The sequence below is a fragment of the Cavia porcellus genome, unplaced genomic scaffold, assembly GCF_034190915.1.
Source record: "Cavia porcellus strain 051 isolate PalLab524CR breed Dunkin Hartley unplaced genomic scaffold, mCavPor4.1 scaffold_12, whole genome shotgun sequence".
In the NCBI taxonomy this organism is placed as follows: domain Eukaryota; kingdom Metazoa; phylum Chordata; class Mammalia; order Rodentia; family Caviidae; genus Cavia; species Cavia porcellus.
Window position 1 is genome coordinate 83,087,892 of NW_026947495.1, and position 12,569 is coordinate 83,100,460.

Sequence of the window (12,569 nt, forward strand, 5' to 3'; positions counted from 1 at the left end):
GGGCCCACGTCGGTGCTGCAGGCTGGACTAGCAGATACTTCTCCGAAGAACTCAGCATCCCAGAGGGAAGGGTGAAAGACACAGACATGAGGATTCCCTGCCAGATCGCCCTGCATCAGACAGACAGCGTCCACACTCGGGACGTGCATCCACAAGGTGTCCACTGATGTGCACTCAGAGTCACCAGCCAGCTGGGACCAACTGACCTGGCACCCGAGGGAAACAGCACAGGAAAGCACCTGTCAGGGCGGGGAGGACGAGACGCTGCACGGGAAGAGGAGGCCGGAATTACCTTTTGTGATGCACTGGTGAAGCGATGCCAGGGTGTGATTTTTAAAAAGGAAATGAAAAAGAGAATAAACAAAAGCACTCAGAAATCAATATAGGAGAAAACAAAATTTTACTGAAGATCTGGGATATGAAGCATAAGGAATATGCTAGAAAATATTATAAAAATATAAACTGATAGAAAGTAAATGAAGAGCTCTAAATCCAAATGTTGTTTCTAGAAAGGACTGAGAAAATGAAAGAAATCAATGGATTAACTAAAGAGAATTTTCCAGCACTGAAGAACAAGAGTTTCAGGAATTACGTTGTCCAGTAAGTACCCATCGTAATGAAAAGAGGCTCACACAGAGGTATGTCACAGAGACTCACATCACAGAAATCTCAGAACCCTGGGGACCAAGAGGAAATCTCATGAGCTTCTAGGGAAAAATATCCAGTCACATACAACAGATCAGAAATCAGCCAGGTGTGGTGGCTCACACCTGTAATCCCAGTACTCAGAAGGCTGAGGCAGGAGGATCGTTGCAAGTTTGAGAGCAGCCTGGATTACAAAGTGAGCTCAAGGCCAGCCTGAACTGCATAGTGAGACCCTGTATCAAAAACAAAAGAAAAAAAAGAAAGAAATCAAAGATGCTTCAGAAGTCTTAATAGCCACATGGACATAAGAACCCAATGACACAAGGTCTCCAAAGCAAAGTTATTTCTAATCCAGATTCCATAGCTAACAATTGTGGAAGCAGAGTAACGACATCTTAAGAAATGCAAAGTCTCAAAACTGTCCTTTATATTTTATTGTAGAGAACAACTAGGGATGCATTCCACCCCCACAAGGACATAACCTAAGCCAGGAAAGAGAGAGAGACAGAGACAGAGAATGAGAGGGATGGAAACAGAGAGAGAGGATTACTTGGGCTCTGGGGGCAGGGGACCCTGACCTGGTGGGAGAGGACGGGAACACTCGAGCTGGCAAAGGGAGAGGATGACAGCCGCCCCTCTGTGCAGGGTGCAGGTGGCCAGAGAGTTCTAGAATTATCTCCTTAAGAAGATGAAATTGGTGGCCACCCAGTGCAGGCGCTGCTCTGTCCAGATGTGTGGAGAGATGTAGTTACTCACTTGAGAATTTGGGGTGAGGCCCGCGAGAAGTGTAGGTGTGCGGGCTCCACATTGGGGATGCATTCTAAGAAACGCGTCATTTCGGGATTCTGTCACTGTGTAAAAAGGGTAGAGTGTTCTCATGCAAACTTTGGGGCACTGTGACCTACTGTACCTCTAGACTATGTGGCACATACACCGTCGTGCAGTCCACTGTGCACGGAGACATCGCCACACAGTGCACCAGTGCGTACAAAACACCAACTAAACAAGCAAGAAAAAGATACTCAATTCCAGCAAGAAGTTTTGCAGGAAAGGTAAAATAATAACGTTCTGAATGACTGATTGTGAATATTTATATAATTATAGTAATGGAACTGCTGAATATTAAGTTTTGATATCACTACAGGGAGAAGTGCATAGAGTGTGAGTGCACGTGTGAGTGTGAGTGTGGCATCGGCCGGGGTGACAGGAAGTTAAGTCTCCATCTGCTGCCCTGAGAAGTCCATAGATAATGCCTAACACTGGAAGACCAACAAGTGTGTGGCCAGCGCAGTGTGACATTGAGGCCTCTGCACTGAAGTGACAGCCTCCGAGTTGCCCGCGCTTGGCTCTGTGAGAGGAAACTCCAGGGTGGGGAGAGAAGGGCACAACGAGGTATTTGAGATTCTTTGGAATAAGGCCTCTAGGACATTTAACTTTTAGACACATTTTGATGTTAAAAAACCAAAAAGCTGGAAAGAAAGAAAAAGGAGGGAGAAAAGAAAACAGACAGAATAGAAATAAACATGAGATGATACGGCTTACACCATCAAAAGTGGTTTTTATACCAAATGACATCCGGTGCTGGAGATTTAGCTCAGCTGCACAAGCTGCAGCTGGCAAGTGCGAGGTGGTGGGTTCAATCCCCGGCACCCAAAACTAAATAAAAAGCCAAAGACCAAACTGTTGAGAACATCTGTACCGCCTGTGCCTCTGCTGAGCTCTAAGCCACTGACCCCACAGTCGGGTGGCAGCGGGGAGGGCGGCTCCTGCGCTGCCCCAAGTCCGTCTTCACTGCTCCGAGCGCCCACGCCGTCCGCCCCTCGCTGCCGCCCAGCCCCCCCCCCCGGGTGTCCCTGGTGCAGCCACAGGTGCCTCAGCTTCTCCTCTGAGACCGCCTGCTTCTGCCCTGGCCACATCCATCGTCCTCCACGCAGGCCATGGCATCACCCGGCATCAAAGCCAGCCGCCCCCTTTGCTCCACTGAAACGCTGCGCGGCGCCCACTGTCCTGGGTCAGGCGCCAGCTCCCTCCGCAGCCAGCAGCTGAGGCTGCAGGACCAGGGCTGCGGGCCCAGCCCTCTCCCATCCCGCCCTGCCCGCCCGCCTGAGCTCACAGCCCTGCAGGCCTCGGTCCTCCACCAGACAGCTCCCACCCGGTGGCGCTCTCCCGGTGTTCTAGAAGCTCTCCAGAGAAAGCTGCGCGTGAGCGATGCGTGTTTCCATCATGCACAGGCAAAAGCGCCGGCTGGAAACTGACCAGCCGGCCTAATCCAGCCTGAAGGTAGAAGTGACCTCAGGGGCGCTGCCTGGCTAGCTATGCCCATCGGTGTCACCAGGATGTCCTGTGTTACCTTCTGTCCCAAAGAAAGTTAACAACGAAGTTCTCTGAAGTCGGTGGCCCTGGAAGGGGTCACTCGCCAGCGAGCAGCACCCAGGACCCTTCTGAAAACAGCAGTTTCCGCTGATACTTTGCCCGCCAGGACCGCTCGGCCCGTACTCACACACACAGAAACTTTAAAAAAGTGGATGATGTTAGTTGGACAGCTGTGTAGAAGGGGAATGTAAAAATAAAAACTGCACGTTGGAGCATCAAAATGGTAACCGTGTACAGTACATGACTGTTTTTAATCAGATGGAGATTGAAGCTATTACATTTCAAATCAAATGTTATAAATTAGTTCAAGAGTGCAGCTGAGCTCTCATTTAATTAGAAATGTCCATGTTTAAATCATGAGGTACAGTAGCTGCCAGCAGGGCAAAAGGGCGCGGAGGGAGGGACGCGCGTCCGGAGCCTCAGTCCTGGTGTCCCCACCAGAGACGCGCGCGCCCGCCCGCCCTGGCGGAGGACTTGGTGTTCCCGCTGATTGGAGTGTTAATGTAATTGTCTATAACTGTTTGGAAGGTAATTAAAGTCATTATTCTGGCCTAGATGATTACGAATTCTTCATTTTTGTGTGAAAAATATTTTCCTCCATGATGAACTTTAACTCTTCCTTGGATCAAAAATGAAACCAGCGTCGGGCCAAGACTTCCTCGGGAACTAACCCGCGGCTGTCAGGCCACGTTACCGTGCAGCCCGGCAGAGCCTTCTCCTGGGAGCCACTCGCATTTCCTGAGTCTGGTGCCTGATGGAGCTCAGTTAACGGCCAAGTCTGCAACACAAATCGCAGACAACGCGCTTTAAAACGAGGTGACATCAGAGAGGGGCGTCTGGGGTCGCGGGGGAAGAATGCATGCGATTACCCTCCTGCGCCTCCCAGGTCTGCGCTCCTCTGGCGTAATTAGCCTGGGTGCAGGAGGAGGACCAGGCAAAAGGTCTTTCTGTGCCCCCCAACTTCCCTAACCAAGAACACCTCAGGTAACATAGCTTGAGATTTCCAAATTAAATTTACGCCTAGGGTTGAAATTATGGATGCAACAGGTCAGCACTCAGGAAATCTTAGGAAGAGTTATGCACACGCAAAAGGGGGAAATCGGAGGAAAGGGGGTCGGAGTTAACATTTAAGTGGCTTTTCAACCTCATCATTACCCTGCTCAAGCAAATAGGACACAGATGGTGAGACACGCCCTCCTCCTGCCCCCGAGTGGAGGGAGCTCATTAGAAACTACTGTGCGTTCCTCACAGCCCATGGTGAACTGTGAGGGGCAAAATCCTCAGCAACTTCTCCCTGGCCACGTCCCACAGCAGTCTGTCCCCAAGGCGGTGGGGCAAAGCAGAAGGACGACCACGGAGCCACAGTGCCCACGACACCTGGGCTCCCAGACAGGGCTGGGGTCCCTCTCCGACCCCCGGTGCCACCCAGGAGGCCCAGCAACCACCCAGATGGAACGGCCTAAAACGGGAGCCTGCGAAGGCCAGCGCCAAGTTTTCAGTGGCAGCTGATGAAGCAGGGATGGCTTTGTTTGCCCAGGCGGTGCTTTTCTTTTGTAATGTTTCATCCAAAATAATTAAAAATGAAAGATTCACTGCCTCCACCTCGTCCCACCTCCCTACTGTCATAAAGGTTCACATCTCCTAGCTTTTCCCTCCCCAAAGTCAGAGAATTGTTTGTTGGTCTTAAACAATTGAGTGGTTTTTTTACAATGACTACTGTAAATATTTTTGAGCTTTTCCTCCAATTAATCTGAAAATATCCTCATTAGTTTCAGAACAATTTATGAGTAATTGCATTTAAATATATAGACCCCCAAACTACAAACATTTACAAGCACGAATACAAAGGTGCCTTGGTTCACAAACTTAATTTGTTCCACGTTCTGGGGGAGACGGAGACGCCTGCGTTTGTGCTCGGGCAGGGAAGAGGCCCGAGGTGCTGCTCTCCACCTGACGGGGAGCTTTTGAACGGAAGCAAAATTTCACTGAATGCTTCTGTTTGCAAATCACAATGTTGGCAAATAGAAGTATTGGTGAACAGAAATGTTAACTATCCAGCAGATCTGCTGTTACCTAATAATTAGATTTTAAATTGAATTATTATCTATGGATACATCTTACCAACACCTAGGAGTTGTGCATCGTGACTCTGAGTTTCCTTTAGCAGGGCAGTGTTTACGATCAGCAGTTGAGAGCAAAGCAATCTCACACGGCGACCGACACTAAAGGTGTCGGCTGTGCTTGTGAGGGTCCTGCACCAGCGAGCTCCTCAACCTGCGAGCGCACTGCGAAAGAAGACATTTGCCAAGCTGAAAACCAGTTTATGTGAAAATATTCTGATCTTTCCTTGAGAAACATTAAGAAATTACAGGGTTTTGTTTACGTAACTGTGATTCTTCCAGTTTGAGTTGTGCTACCAAACCTCACAACACCCCATAGACGTGGAGCCCATTTCCTTGGATCTAGGGCCCAGCTCAAGGTCACAGGCAGCATCCGCTCCACACCAGCCCACCAGCCGAGTGTGTCTTCTTCCCTCACCACAGAGGAGCACAGTGAACTGATAACCCTTGGATGCCACGGGTCACCTTGAGAAGAGGAAACACAGAGGGCTGAGAAACCTGTGCTCACAAAACGAGTGTGGTTTGGGCTGGATTCTCCCAAATGCAGGGCAGCGTCCAGAGTGCTGCAGGAGCTCGAGGGTTGGAGAGACCCTGGTCTATCTGAGGGCTGCCCTTTACCAAAGGGAGACACAGCTGTGAAGCAAGAGCCCAGCCTTTCCCCATCTTATCCACGGGAGCTGCCATGGGAACAACCGAGCTCTTAGACTTGGGCAGAAAGCCCAGGAGCACAGACTGACACTTCGGGATGTTTTGGTTTTTGTTTTTTATTTTCATTTCTTGGTCTTTTTGAGACAGAGTTTCCCTGTGCACTTTAGACAGCCTCGAGCTCACTCTGGCCCAGGCCGGTCCTATTTCAGGATGTTTTTGCCCTGCAAAGAAAACGTCACAAAAATGCAAGAACTTTTTTTTCTGTGATGAAACCGTAACACTTCATTTGTTCTGGTATAATTAACTTAGTTTGGGCAGAAAATTCTGGATGTGGCCTTGGAAAGCGACAAGGGCTCCTTCCCAGGGTTCCTAGTGCCGTCTGCTGCTCCCAGTGTCTCCCACAGAGCCGCACTGGCACGGACGGGAGATCTTCTCTTGGTCCGCTGGTCCTCCTAGCAGGTTCAGGGTCCAGGGACACCATGCTGAACTTTGTCCTCGTCATTGTCTCCTAGGCCTTCCAAGATTTGGGCTCTGGAGGGATGAGGGAGGCTTCCCGTGCTGCACCTGCCCCCCAGACACTTCCGACTCTGCCTCTCCCTCTCCCTATGGAGGCCACCAACAGCCCTCAGATGTGAATGACTTCCAGCTTCTTATGGCTTCTGGCTTACGTGAACCTGTAAGTCCAAGGAGACGGCCGCCGTGCCTTTGTGCAGTGGCCACACATAAATCCAGGGTTATTTTTGAAGTTTACAAGACTGGTCCAGGCTCCTTAAAAGTCCCCCTTAAGCCTACAAAAGCAAATTCAAAGTGAAGGACAAAAGTTTTCAGGCGGTAATTAAAGCTTTAGCTATGCTATTATGCCTCGTCCCTCTGTCCCCTGGCAGCTGAACAACGAATCTTTTCAGAATAAAGGAAAAAGCAGTTACACCCAAGGACCGCAGAGCCTACAGCAACCCTATGCTATTAATTTTAATAACGTGAGAAGATAAACATATGTCACTTACTCCTAGTCATGTACGGAGCCGGCCCTGGTGTAGGTCTAACATTTATAACTAGTTCCCTACCTAAGACCTTTGGAGACCGCCGAGATGTGCTCACACTGCTTAATTGGAAGCAAACCAGTTTTATATGGTTTTATTCCACTCACTCAAAAATAAATGCCTTCAAACTATTTGCAAAACAACAGGTTTCCTCTCCTAACTAGTGCTCCCTCCTCCCATTTTTAAAACTATAAAAGAAGTGGCGAGCGGGAGAGCAGGCAACCTCCTATTTTAGCCACAGTTCCTAACATACTCTAGCTCCGGAGTCAAAAGATACGATTTATAGTTTTTGCAACCTGAATCTTCTCCTGAAAAGCCTTTATTCTCAGTTTCAGATGATTCAATTGAATCAAAGACTGAAAGAATGAACCGCCCTCTCCTGCAATTTCTTAAGCACACACACACAAAGCGGACCGCTGGCTGGAGCAGCCGCTGGTGTGAGTCTCAGCAGAGGCAAATCGCTTGGCGTTTGTAATGGAGCATAATAGCAGCTGTAATTCCACTTGAGCGGCTGCCACTAAGCTGATAAAAACTGTGAGTGGGGACCCAGCATCCCCCGTGTGTGTCCTCCACAAACGCCTCTGCCCATTCTCTGGGTCACGGACACCAGGGGCCCTGCCCCATGGGAGGGAGTGTTCGTGACAGTGAGAGCCAGGCTGGTTCTTCTCACCAAGAGTGCAAAGAAACAGGGAAAAAGAGGGGGAAATCCCAGCTGCATACTGACTCCAAAGGGGATTTTAATCAGCAATTATCGAGAATTCTCACAGACGTTTCCAGCCCCTCAAACTTGCAGGACAGTAACTTAAATGTGCTTCTCATTAACAGGCGGGGTGGAGGGAAACATTTCTCTGTCATGAAAACCACATCAAAAATGACAACGAGAGATTAAAGTAGACTGTTGCAGATGCTGTAGGGCCATGATCTGCATGCTCACCTGTCGCCAGGAGGGTGCAGACTCAGTAACAAAGCGCTTCTACCTCAGCGACCCTCAGCCGCACACCTCCTGCTTCCTGTGCTGGAAAGTGAAGGTGCTGGCTGCACCGTGTGTCTTCAGGCGTGCGTCTGCAGCATACGAAGAAAGATAGGAGCTCGCACAGCAGCACTGCCTGGCCCACGGAAGCCTAGCGCTGGGACCCTCGGGCCCATTCCACAGGTTTGTGAGGCCGGCTGCTTTCAAAGGTACAGGCTGGCAGGTTTACTTCCACGCAGCCTGCTGAGTAAGGAGCACCCTTACCCTCATCCTACTAACGATCAGATAAACAGCCCCTGGGGAACATTCAGCTCCTAGGAAGGAATGCACCCTGAGTCCTCAGGGCCTGGCACCATCCTCCACGGCTCATGCACACAGACCAGCTATGCTCCTGAGGGTGCACTACGGGCCAGGAGAAGTCTGGGTGTCACCTCTGAGCCACCAAGGGCCAGGTGGGAGATCCAGGAAGAGCCACGCTCAGACCAGTTCAGAGGGCGAAAGTGACCCAGGAGCTCACACTGCCAGCTCAGGATGTCTGCTCCCCCGTTCTTTCCAGCCAGAGCAGCTTCTGCTGTGTTCTCAGTGTATTTCCTCTGCTTCCAAAATGCAGAGCCAGCAGGTGCCAAGCAAGACATGATTTCCCAGCGTTAAACAGGATGCTTCCTTTCAGTCTCCAGGTTCGTTCATATTTTCAGGTTCACTAACCATAAAATTCCCAACTCTTTGTAAATCAGACAGTCCTAACAGGACATCCTGCCACATCATGCCGGGAGCCCGGGGAGCCTGTTTAAGGAAGCACCCACAGGTGGCCCCACCAGGACCCCCCAAGATGACGGTGCACCCAGGGACAGGGAACCAGGGCAGCCCTGGCCAGTCTCCGTGGGTCACTCCACATGAACCAGGCCCTTCCATGAAGCTCTCTCCTTAACCGCGCTCCCCCAGGGTGGCTCATCCGTCTTCGGAGGGTCCCTTTGTGAGCGCTGTCCTATCCAACAGACAAGCAGGTTGGATCCCAGTGCCAAACCAGACAAATGGGAAATGCAGGGAAGGGGGATGAAAAGACCACACACAGCTCTCAGTTTACCAGGCTGATTCTCGCAGAAACTACACTTTGCGGGCTGGAGAGTGGCCCTCCCGAGATGGCACAGACCGTACATACACAAATACAAGACACCAATGTTGGTGTCTTTATTAAATAGCAATTATTTGATTGATTGCGTTCTTCCTTGTACTTGGGAGTTTCTAAATCTGTTTAAAAGCTGTCCTAGGACTCTGCCTGGGATGGAAAGCTGACCTATGCTCTCATGTGGGTACCACTTGACGTGCCCATCTTTGGAAATGGATTCATCACACAAGTTTTGGAGGCTGCACTGGTTGTTCTTAGGCCCCTAGAATGCCATCTGTCAATTTATCTTTCCATAGCTCCAAAGGCAGGATGAGAAAAGAGATACAAGATCTCTAAGTAGAACAAAATCTCACCTGCTTCCAAGGCCAGACCACCATAAGGCTGGACTCACATGCTCCAGCTAAAGACGCACAGCCCTGGTGAGCTTGTCACCAGCATTCGGTGATGGTCATTATGAGTCCAGGGCACTGGCCCACTCCAGACAAGCTCAGGTGTGGGAGTTCCAGCTGCAAGCTCTGGTGCTAACTGCCTCTGCCCTAGATGGTGTGGCCCCGACTGCAGGGCAGAAGAGGATGGAGAGGAGACAGAGAGTAGGGAGGGTCCAGGACAGGGAGTGGGAGGGAGAGGCTGAGGCCGGAGTCCTCCCTGATGCCGGCACGACCTCGCGTGCCTCCGAGACCCGTCTTTACGTGCTGGTGATGTGCGTGGGGCCTGTCTCTCACCTGTGGCTCCCCTGGCACACTGCCACACAGGCTGCCTGGCCAGGCCTGCTTCCTGAATCCCCAGTTGGTGAGGGTTCTGGGTCGGCACTCTGACCCACTTGGTGCCCACAGTGAGATGATCCTTGATAACCACTCTGACAGAGCCCATTAATTTGCAGATCTGTTTTCTATTTTCTCATTATAATTTTAAGCACAGACTTGAGGAAGTCGATGTCCCTGTGGACATTTGGTTTCCAGTCCTCGTGGCTCGTGGCTCGGAAGCGCCGTGGCCGTGGAGCGCCTGCTCACTGCGGCTGGCAGCGAGCAGTCAATCGGGTGCCAAACTCAGGAGCCTGGCTCCGAGCCAGCGGGCAATTACATTCTGCCAGCGAAATCCACCCGCGACTTTAATCGGATAAGCCCCCTTGGCCCGAGCTCCGCCGCGCCTGTCAAACTGCCGCCACACTCAGCCCAGCCGTGTCTGCCGCCCTGCAGCTGCCCTCCCCACCCAGGCCAGCCTGGCAGTGTGAACCCCAAGGCACCTGGGACCCAGAGCCCTCCCCGAACACTCACAGACACAGTGTGGCCTCCAGCTGGCTCCGGGAGCTTCCTGGCCGGGTCGCAGCCCTCTCGGTCTCGCCTTCAGTCTTGGAGAATGGAGGGCGAGGGGCCACGCAGTGCACATCCCATCCCAGCTGTCTGGGAGGTGGGGGCAGAAGGTGCGAAGCTTCCGGGTCAGCCAGCCTGGGCAACATACCGAGACCCCAGAATGAAAACGGAAGGGCCCGGGTGAGCTCAGTGGTAGAGTGCTTGCTGCCAGCTGTGAGGCCCTGGGTCTAATCTCCAGCACCAAAAAAAAAGAATGAAAGGGCACCACTAGAGGAACCTGAGGACTTGCAGGAGCCTCCCCTGGTCCAATGAGTGGGAGAAGGACCAGAGGGACAAGCCATGTCCACAGGCCCCCAGAGCCAGAGAGCCCCTGAAGTTTAAGTGGGCATCAAAAAATCCGTGATGCAGCATTTTTTAAAAAATGAATGCGCAATGAGAAATCCATGGTGAGAACTTTGAACAAAGACAGGATGCTACCTGCTCTTGTCCTCACTCAGCCCCTCCCCAGCCCATCCCTGGGCCTCGGATCACTGTGTTCCAGCTCCTCTGGGGTCCAAAATTGGCCCCTAAATGGAGAGTAGAGCCAGAAATGGCCAGGGTGGAAACTTCCAGGTCAGGGGGGACGCAGGGTTCACAGTGTGCTCGAGTCTCCGGACAGCCACACAAAGGTGGGGTCAGCTCACAATTTCAATGTTTCCATTTATTCTTTAAATGTTTTATAATTTAGTTTTGTAATCTCACATTTGCAGTGTGTGGAATTGGTCCATGTACAGAACACATCTTAATTCCTTTACACACACACACACATGCGCTCTCTACATCTAGGGCAAGGGGAAGGAGCAACTCACCAGAGCTCAGAATACGGGGTTAGGGTTCCATTGTGCTGCGGAATTTTGAGACGCCTTCAAGAATATTTCAATTAATGTACCTATTTGTTATTTTTATATCACAACATTTATCGGAGTTCAGGAAAACCTGAGTAGAGAATTACCCTTCAAAAGACAGAAATCTAATTCCTTTTGGGACTTCATTTTCACCTTTTTTTTCTTTTCCTAAATCAAATATTTTTTGTCTCCTGCTCTCCTTCAGGAACATGAAAAGATTTCATTTCTTTTTTCGTTTAGTTGTTAGTCTGGGACAAGTTTTTAATTACTTGCAAGTCTTAAATTTTGTATCACGTGACCTTATGAAATATGTGTTCTCTCAGTCATTAGCTAAAACAGCAGACAGCCTTCACCACTGCGTTTTTATTCTGGAGTGGTGGAAGCTATGTTATTCACTTATTTTAAATGATGAAAAGCAACTTGATGCCCAGAAAGAAGTTACAAGACCACAAGCACCCCCACTGCCCATGCATCTGTGCCGTACATAAAATCATCTCTATTTTTGTCTTAATGAAGAAGCAGAAAAAGCTCCACCAAATTGCCTGAATTAACTGTATTTTCTACTTCTGTTTTCTGGAAATGTCTTTCCCTCTGTCCAGTGAGGATAGTTGTCAGCTCAAACAGCCCCGCGGAGCAGCAGGGTTACTACAGGCCACTGGACAGGAGCTGGCTTGGACACAGATGGCCTCATGACATCTTGCACCTGCTGCTCTGAGCCCCCCCGCAAAGCTGTCTTCAGTACTGTAGTTACATCACAGGCGACAAGCAAATCTGTTCCTAAAATAGATGTGGACTTTTTTTTTCCTTTGGCTGAAAATTTGTTCTAATTTATGGGACTACATTAAGATTATTTCTAAAGCTATTATAATTCACAAAATTCATCATCTTATTCAGAAAAATTGCTAGGGAGTGTTTAGAGACACTGGCTCCTAAGTAACATGAATTTATTTTTTGCATTGTGAGGTTTTATTAATATTTACTTAAAAGCTCCAAACAGTGGGCAGTGACCATCCTTGTAGGCATCTCTGTGTCACTGTGTCCCCAGGTGTATATGTGAACTCCTATTGACACCAAAAAGCCCCAGTCCTGTGTGCACCGGGACGGAGACCTGCACTGGGCCCTGAGGTGGGGAGACGCCTTTTCTTGACTCAATTGCACTGGAAGGCACCCAGGGAGCCTCGTGGGAGAGACCTGGCCTCCTGCAGTGCCAGAAGGGACTTCACTCTTTAAATGTGCCTTTTTATCATATGTAACTAGAACATGTCTATTGCTTAGAAAGGACTGGAAAAGGAGAATTCAGGCTGCTCTTCAGGGTTTTGAGTTTTCAGTGTTTACTTCATTCAGCCTTGTGCCTGAGTCATTCTTCAGCTCTCTGAGCTTGGAGGACTATGCTCAGGGAAAATGTGAAATTAAAAATTGCCTCAGCCCTCCTGGCAGATAGAGGCTGGAGGCC

General features: G+C 50.1%; 1 long non-coding RNA gene across 3 annotated transcripts; it reads right to left on the reverse strand.

Moving 5' to 3' along the window:
• Nucleotides 1–3,247: 3,247 nt before the first annotated feature.
• On the reverse strand, nucleotides 3,248–5,774 carry LOC134478234 (uncharacterized). Of its 3 annotated transcripts, none has more exons than XR_010050726.1 (3): nucleotides 5,647–5,774; nucleotides 5,140–5,303; nucleotides 3,248–3,796 (listed from the first exon to the last, which is right to left on the reverse strand). It is a non-coding gene; the product is annotated as an uncharacterized LOC134478234 (long non-coding RNA). The 3 variants fall into 3 exon arrangements; XR_010050727.1 differs by having other exon boundaries at nucleotides 5,604–5,743; XR_010050725.1 differs by having other exon boundaries at nucleotides 5,407–5,730.
• Between the last annotated feature and the right edge of the window lie 6,795 nt (nucleotides 5,775–12,569).